Genomic DNA, 9128 nt, shown 5'->3' with positions numbered 1-9128 from the left:
GCCTCTGCAAAGAAGCTGAAGAAATAGCAGACCCCCAATTAGCTGCTGCAAGAAGATTGCATAGGCTGACTACAAACAATGGCATGAAAAGTAGCAACAATGGCACATTGGAAAATCCGCAAGAAATACCATTTGCCTACAAGCAAGAACTGGTGGGGCGATAAAATAGATAAAGTACTAGAAAATGAGGAAGCTAAAATGCCCAAGGTCAATAGAATTCAAACAGACAAGTATCTATTACGTAGCACCCCAGACCTAACAATTGTCAATAAGAAAGACAAAAAAAAGTTTGGATGACGGACATAGCAATACCTGGAAATAGCAGAAAAGAACTTAAGAAAATCACAAATATAAAGATCTGCAAACAGAATTAGAACAATATGGCAAAAGAAAGCAAAGACAGTACCAATAGTAATAGTCACCTTAGGTGCAATCCCAAAACATCTGGAGTACCACTTGAACACCATTGGTGTTGACAAAATTACCATCAGTTAATTGCAAAAGGTAGCTTTACTTGGAGTAGTTTGCATCCTGCAACAAAAATTTTAATATTATTAAACATCTGCCTATCCCAAGTCCTTGGGAAGGACTTGATAGGTCCTTGGTGGTGCAACGGTTAGAATGCGGTACTGCTGGCTAATTCTGCTAACTGCCAGAAGTTTGATTCTGACTGACTCAAAGTTGACTCAGCCTTCAAACCTTTCAAGGTCGATAAAATGAGGGCCCAAATTGTGCTGACTCTGTAAACCGCTTAGAGAAGGCTGTAAAGCATTGTGAAGTGGTATATATGTCTAAATGCTATTGCTAGTTCTACAGGTGAACAAAAAGCCAAATCTATTCTAAACATCTGGCTGACTGTGTGACCAATGATAATATTCCCTCTCTCTTGCCTACTCATGCCTGAGTTTCACTTTGGTTTCCTCACAGAAAACACTCTCATTGATTGATTGGTTGATTTACATATCACCAGATCAGAGCTCACAACATGAAGTAAGAGGGTGGACAGGAGATGGGTGAGGTGGAAGCAGTTTATCACATTTATCTTTTGTGCGGAATGGAGAGAAGTGGATTTTTTCCAGAACTGCATCAGGTAATGTTTATAGTTCATTATTTATGCTTGTTTTCAGCATTTCCAAATCTATTGGTTAATTTCCAAAGACTCTTGCTGAGTGTGCTTACATGAGACAACACAGCACACATTCCTAGTTTCAAGTCCTTTAAGGTCTCTCCCTGAGGAATAAATATAATATCATATTAAATCCAATTGATCTCTTTCCCTGATGTATAATCTGATATATTTTTAGTTATGTTGGAAAATAGGCCCAAACTGTATCCAAACCATGCCAGTACCTGAGACAATTAAATCTTGATCTAATTGACTGCAGCTCTGGGACAATCTGACAATAATGAGTCAATGAGTAGCTCTATTGATTTCCCTGGCATTACTTATGCTGGCAAGGTTACGTGCTCAGGGTATCTTTGCAGAGCTTGGTCAATGTAATAAAGATCCTTCGTTTGTTGGTACTATAACACCTTCCTGTAGTTTTAGTAGGTAGCAATCACTGCTTTACTTTTAAAGTGCGTATAATGAAGAGAATGCAACATCAGCCATTTGTTATCGTAATACATAACTTTCCCATTTAAGATCACAACTTTGAGATATAGAACATGGCTGATACGTATGGACTGCAGCATTTATAACAGATATTGATAACTATATCAGAAAGACAATGACAATTCTACATGAAAAGTTACTACTTACACCTTCTTCAAACAGAAGACTTTTAAATGCTTAAAAGACAAGAAAGCAAGACAAGATGCAATGGATGGAAACTAATCAAGTAGAGAAGCAACCTAGAACTAAAGAGAATTTTCCTGACAATGGAACAGCTTACCTCCAGAAATTGTGGATGCTCCATCACTGGAAGATTTTAAGAAGAGATTGGACAGCCATTTGTCTGAAATGCTATAGGGTGTCCTGCTTAAGCAGGGGGTTGGACTAGAAGACCTCCAAGGTGCCTTCCAACTCTGTTGTTCTGTTATTTTTTCTGTTTATTTTTTTCTATCAGGCTCCATGATTATTCTGGTGGAAGGAGCCAAATCAGAGAGGCCAAACTGGGCACATACAAAAGTTTAACTAAATAGCTTCTCACTGCTGATATTAACTGCTGTGTAATAGCTTTATGAGCAAGTTTTGTAAACATGTAAATAGCACAGTTAATTGCATTGATTATAGTCTTGGAAAAATAGAGTGTTTCAGTAATTTAGACCACATTGCAGCTTCATGTTTACAAAACTCCAGGCATATCTGAAAATTAAATAAATTTAATTTAGGTGTCAGCCGTCTTCTCTTTGATAAAATGTGATCCGATCACATCCTGCACAAACTGAAATCTGTTTATTCTTATTATTGCCAGTGTTGGCCAAAAAGACATGCTAAGCTTCCGGATCAAGCTTTAAGGAAAAATCAAATGTAGTTTTAGAAGGGGTACAACATACCCTGGCTGGATTTTGCCCAGCAAGTGTACTCAGTTTTGTTCTCTTCTTAAAGGATTTCTCCAATATATTTAAAGTATTGTAAATATAAATAAAATAATAATAATAAATTTAAGGCATAAAACTGCTTAAAATCAAGACATAAAACAATATAACTAGTATGATGATTAACATTCCAGCCAGGAATAACTCTCCAGACTGGATTATACCCGATAAAACCTTTACATCAGGTGTATATGGCCTCCTCCCTTATGAAACTCTTAAAAATCATTTGAGAATACCAGTATAGCTATCATTTTTGGTATAGGTATAATTTGATGCTTATACCAAAAAATCATTTGATACCATTGAAGGTATCATTTATATTTACATATTAGTAAAATGTTTTGCCATTTTCACCACATCCCGAGAATTCATAAATAGCATAGCATTAGCTTTTTAGCCTTTCAGACATGAAGGATGTTAGTATTAAAGTCAGTATTAATTTCTAAGAAAACATTTGGATTCAAGCATTAAAAAAAAGACTGCTAGGTTATTTTCTCATGCATTTATGTCCCAAATTTCCTCTGTCAATTTAGAGCATTGGTAAGATTGATCTTAATTTTACACCCCTCACAATAACTCTGTGAAGTAAACTGGAGCAACTAGACAAAGTCTCCAGGTATTAGATAGCATGAATTTGTTAACTATTTTGCTAATCACTTTTCAGTTTACCTAGATTTGTTCTCTAGAGATATGCACATTTAATGTGATGGTGAAGATGCTGAAGTAGAACTAGAAAGAACCCAATTTAAGTTGACTATCAGCCATAGAAACTGCATAATTTTCGGCCCAACAGAGTAATTATTGTGAGGATAAGATGACGGGTGATCCATATATCAATGACTCTAAGCTCTTGGAGAAGAAGTATCCAACAAAAGAACAGAACAGTTCCTTTTCTGATATTCTCTGCTTTCTATGAATAATTCCTGCCTTTTCAGAAGAGCAACATTTCAAACTGTGGTTGGTGGTTTGCTGGATGTTTCCCCATTCCATGCCAGCTTCTATATGAGGGTCTCACCCAAAGTACACTACATTTGTCCAAAGGAAAAATAAGTCTGATTGCATCTTAAAAGGCGGGGGGATCCCTTCTGCTACCATATTCTCTCAGCTAATCTCCCAACAACCTATTTAAAGATAACCTATTGGGAGAGAATGGATCAAGCTTCCATTTAAGACTATTGCCAAAAAAAATGACAGCATTTGCGGGAAAGAGCAATCGTCACAGAGAGATCTTATATTATCATTTATGAGTTCAACAAAGTTTGCACGTATGTAATTATTAAGATTTTGCAAATCACCAGCTCTAAGTTCTGCTTAGACACCTTTGACTAAAGGTGTAAAAAAGTTTATCCTTGGTTTTTACTTGGAAAGAAAGTTGGAAATATAGAAATATAGAAAGAGATCAGGTTTGTGTCAGAAAATGCAGACTTTTCCCTACTATTTCTCCTTCTTTGAATTGGCAGAAGACAATGCTGCTGCAAAATTCACTGTCTTTATTGCCAATCTTTTTGCTGTCTCCATTCTGTTGGTACTGAATTGTCCTGATTTGTAATGGGCCAGTCATAATTTATAAGCAAGAGGATTAATTTTCTTTGGTTTTACTGCTTTCAGTACTATATGTCGTATCAGCCAGCAGGAAAAATATTCTTCAGTCAGGCCCTTTACCTGTGTAGGCTTCTCCAAGGTGATCTGTCTGCCCCACTTCTAGATTAAAACAATGTGAAGTTAAGAAATATATAAAAAGACCCCAGGACAGAAATACCTCCAGAGAAGACAAATTCTGCTATAAATGTGCAACTGGATAAGTCCTACAGAATGGACTAATTAAAATGGATTAGCCATTGAGCAATCACCTCTCTTTGTTTTGGGTGTGGGGGGGAGTGATTGAAACTGACATCTGTCACTATTTTCAGCATATTTCTGTAAAGATTTCAATTGCTGCAGTTCCTCTAAAAAATCCCCACTAATACTATTTCTGAGTATACTCTGTGGAATTGTTCAGTTACGTTGCCTCCTTTTTGCAAATAAAATAGTAGAAACCTGTTCTTCATTCTGTCTAGTTGGAAATCTGAAATTGATTTCAAAAATAGGGAGATGACATGTTTGAAAGGAGCTCAGAAAACAAACCAACAAAGGAAGGGCCAAACACTGGAAACTGAATAGTGACCAGACGGAAAGTGAGGAGAAGGGGTTGCTTGCATTACTAAACACTCCCAGAATATAGCTCTGGTCACATCCATACCATGTCACCTCCTGTTGCTTTAAACAACAGCAAAGCATTACAGATTTTACACAAATGACAGGGGTTTTTTTTATTTATGAGCCTTGGTGGGGCAATGCAGTACTGCAGGCTAAATCTGCCAATTACCAGCAGTTTGATCTTGACCAGCTCAAGGTGGACTCAGCCTTCCATCCTTCCAAGGTCAGTAAAAAGACGACCCAGATTGTTGGGGGCAATATGCAGACTCTGCTTAGAGTGAAGCGGTATATAAGGCTAAATGCTAAGTGCTACTGTTATTCAAATATAGGAAATGATGGTTTAAGACTGTTTAATTCATGTTCTAAGAAGGAGAGGAGGACATCACATAGTCAGGGGTAAAACTGAACTTTCCAATGCCAGACAATATCATGTTACAAGTGGGGACAGGACTGAAAAGGAGGTACTAGGGCAACCTTCTATTTTTTTTCCTTTTTTATTATTTGATAGCATAAGTTCAGAATTATTTATTCAAGGTGCAACTTGCAACTTGAAACATGTTTGGAGTTGCTAAGCCCTGCATTTTTCATTGCAACGTGAGTCAAAGGGAAGCAATTTGACTCTTCAAGGCGCCATCCGAAATAACCTGGTAAAATGGGTGGCAGCTAATTTGCATTGGCATAATCATACCCACCACTGCAATTCCATGACATTCTGTTTTGTCCCAGGGTGTTTGCAGACCTACCACTGCTTTGTCTAGTTATATGAGACTTTGGATGGATGTTTTCCTTAGAATGATACTTTATTAGACAAATATGGATCCCTGCTTTTAAAGAGTAAAGCAACTCTGCCGTATTGTTTTAGTTTCTGTTATTCCAACAGACTATTTCTATTTTCTGTAGCTAGAAGTGAAAGAGGAAGAGATCAGGTCAACACAACTTTAATATAAATTTAGGTAAGGGCACCCAGTATGATTATTATATTTTCAGATGCCTTTATACAGCTGAGCACTTTTCAAAATACAAAACAGTATTGGTACCTTATTTAGGTACCAAAATACAAAACAGTAAATGGTACCTTATTTAGGTACCATTTATATATGGTACCTAAATAAGGAACTGGTGGCATCTAGTGGCTGATTAATACATAGATGCACTACAGCACTGCTGGTGTTTTCACTCTGAAGCAAAGCACAAGGGATATAAACTGTGTGGGGAGGTGGATATTGATTGTTTATTGATGTTTTTTTTTTACATTTGCAAAATTATGAGGAAGTGATTCTCGTCTAACTGCCTTAATTGCCTATCTTTCAACATTAATGCAAAACAGAAATGGTATATTATTGCTTATGACCAAGTTTTACATATTTCTTCCAGGCAGTTTTACAGCACTGCTATGCAGATCTTTATCTACCTTTAAGAAGATCAGGATTTCAGTATCATATTGGCACAGTAATTGTTGGAGCATTTCAGGATTTCATGACATGGATGGCAAAGCCCCAGCTTGTTTAGTAGTTCATTACATGCAGTAAGAAAACTATGGATCTGTTTTTTTTCTACAAGACAAGAGAATTTTACATTTTAATTGCTAGTCATAATTAGACTATTTCCTGCTCAGATTTAGACACGGGTAGCTAAATTAGCGGTAAGATTTAGAATTGTGGAAAGCTCCCACAATTCTCTAGCTCCCTTTCAGCAATGAGTTCATTAAGGTGGAATCTCTTTGAACATTCTGAATTTTCTCAGCTTGAGAAGAGATTCAAAATGTTCAAAGAGACTAGACCAGTGATGGCGAACCTTTTAAAGACTGAGTGCCCAAACTGCAACCCAAAGCCCACTTAGGCATCATCGGGTGCTGGGTGGGTGTGGCCCATTGGCTGGGTGTGGCCTATTGGGTGGGCATGGCTGCGGTGGTAACAGCAGACTGGGTGGGACTAAAAAGTTCAATCAATCAATTCCAACTTTGCAAGATCTTTTTTTTCCCGTGAGAAGTTGAAATTGACTGATTGATTGAACCTTTTTTTTTTTTGTACACGGCGGCGGAGGCCTAAAGCGAAAAGGTTTTATAAAACCCAGCTGAAGGCTAGGACTGGGGCGATGGCGCGTGTGCCCACAGAGAGGGCTCTGAGTGCCGCCTCTGGCACCCGTGCCATAGGTTCGCCACCACTGGACTAGACTAAGCTATAAGATAAGCTTGTAATAAACTTTACTTCCATCAGTTGGTTGTATCTAGCATTCCTCCTGCTACTTTCTCATTCTTCTCACAAACTCTCACAATTGGTTAAAAAAGAAAAAGAAACTCCAGGTTTTTTTTTATTTTTCCAGATACTTGGAATAAAAAGGGAAAGTGGCAGAATTTTTCTCAGTTGTGTGTATTTTTAAAAAACTGTTCTCTTTTCTTGAACCTGGATTTTTTTTTTTTAAGTTAAAGTTTAAAACAGTTAAAGTTTCCATTGTTCCATTCCTGTACTTCCAAAATAAAAATGGCTAGTGAACCAAGAATACACTAACCAACTGAACTGAGATATTTGCCTACAATGAAATTCAGGGGCCCAGGCCAATTGGACAGCATATTTGATCACCGATAAATCAGGAAACATTGCTTTTCAGATTGTAATAAAAGACAACAGTTGCCAACAGTTGTCTTTCTGATAGGCTCCATGGAATTTGAGGATGATATCATGAGAGCAATGTGGTCGGTTGAATCGGCTCTGAAACATTTCAGAAATATAAAGTGAAGTACTGTACCATCTGTATGGCCATCAGGTAGTTCTTTTTATCAGATCCAGGTAGAGCAATTAAAGTCTTGGATCAGTTGCTGCAGGACATCAAATGAACTAAAGTTCTACCCAGACAAGAAGGAGGTGCTGTTAGTGAATAATATGCATGCCTAAGGGAGTAGTGTTCACAACTTTGCAGCCACATAAAAGAGCAAGTTCATAGTTGGGGCAGAGAGGATGTCTGGATCTAACTTTGTCATGACAGTTCATATATCCACAATGGCACAAAACTCCCAGAATTTAAATTCGAGCTTATACTGGGGTACCAGTTATGGCCCTATTTGGCTACAAATAGCTGTGCTGTAATATTCCATATCCGACAAATTTCTAATGTGATTACTACACAATGTCCTATATGGCATTGCCCTTGAAGATCATCTAAGACCCTCAGTTAAAAGAAAAAATGTAGCAAAAGTATTAACTGGAATTGGGCATTTTGAACAAATATTGCTAATTCTATAATATTTTCATTGGCTTTCAGTTTATTGCAAATCCCAGTTTAAAGATCCCCTAGGACAGGGGTCCCCAACCTCCGGTCCGTGGACCAGTACCAGGCCATACCATGCCAGCAACCGGGCCACACGAACAAGCAAAGCCCCATCCGCAGGCAGCACACAAAACCATGCCCCCTCCAGTCCATGGAAAATCCTCTCTCCACGGAATCAGTCCCTGGTGCCCAAAAGATTGGGGACCTCTGCCCTAGGACATAAGACCACAAAATCTGCAAGAACAACTCTTCCCACATGTTTAGATCCTTACTGGCATAGTGGTTAGAATGCAATACTGCAGGCTATAGCTACTCATACTGCCTGAAGTTCGATTTCTTTGATCCTGATCTGCTCAAAGTTGACTCAGCCTTTCATCCTTCCGAGGTCGGTAAAATGAGGACCTAGATTGTTGGGGGCAACATGCTGACTCTGTAAACCACTTAGAGAGCTGTGAAGCACTGTGAAGCACTATATAAGTGCTATTGCTATGGCTATTATATTTTAAAGCTATTTTCTTATATTTTAAAACCTGCTTATACTTTAAAGCCATTTCCAGAGGCCTTGTTTGAAACGAGCAAGTGGCTATCCAGGCAACTGTGTAACACCCTCCTAGTAAGATATGTCTGGTACTGACTTGACTTATTGCTAGACAAAAATGTGTTTATTCTCATAGAAATTTTAGAACATTTACTGTATGTGTTGCTTATAATTGAGACTGACAACTTTTACTACACATGACATCATGTGACCACACCAATTTATGGACAATTGTGGCAGTTTTGGTTGTTGTCATTGAGTGAATCTCTTGTGGTTGCGGAATCTCATGGTCATGTATTCACCATTTGCAACCTCCTGCAAGCTTGCCCCATTGACTTTGCTTTTTCACATTTATACATCTCTCAGTGACTTCCTGAAGAAGTAACATTTTGGTTACAGAATTTGCTTTATTGATGTCTACAGTCAAGGAACCAGTATATACAAGCAAAACATTTCTACATATTGCAACTTAGCAAGAGATGTAGTTGTCTGACAGAAACCCTGGTGTTTTATGATGGTTATTTGTTTTCTGCATTTTAAATATAGTGATGCTTTTCTAGGAAACCCTACTGAAGGTTGACATCACATA

The sequence above is a fragment of the Protobothrops mucrosquamatus genome, unplaced genomic scaffold, assembly GCF_001527695.2.
Source record: "Protobothrops mucrosquamatus isolate PMUCROS unplaced genomic scaffold, P.Mucros_1.0 scaffold_281, whole genome shotgun sequence".
NCBI classification, from domain to species: Eukaryota; Metazoa; Chordata; class Lepidosauria; order Squamata; family Viperidae; genus Protobothrops; species Protobothrops mucrosquamatus.
Note: the sequence above shows the minus strand (reverse complement) of the source record.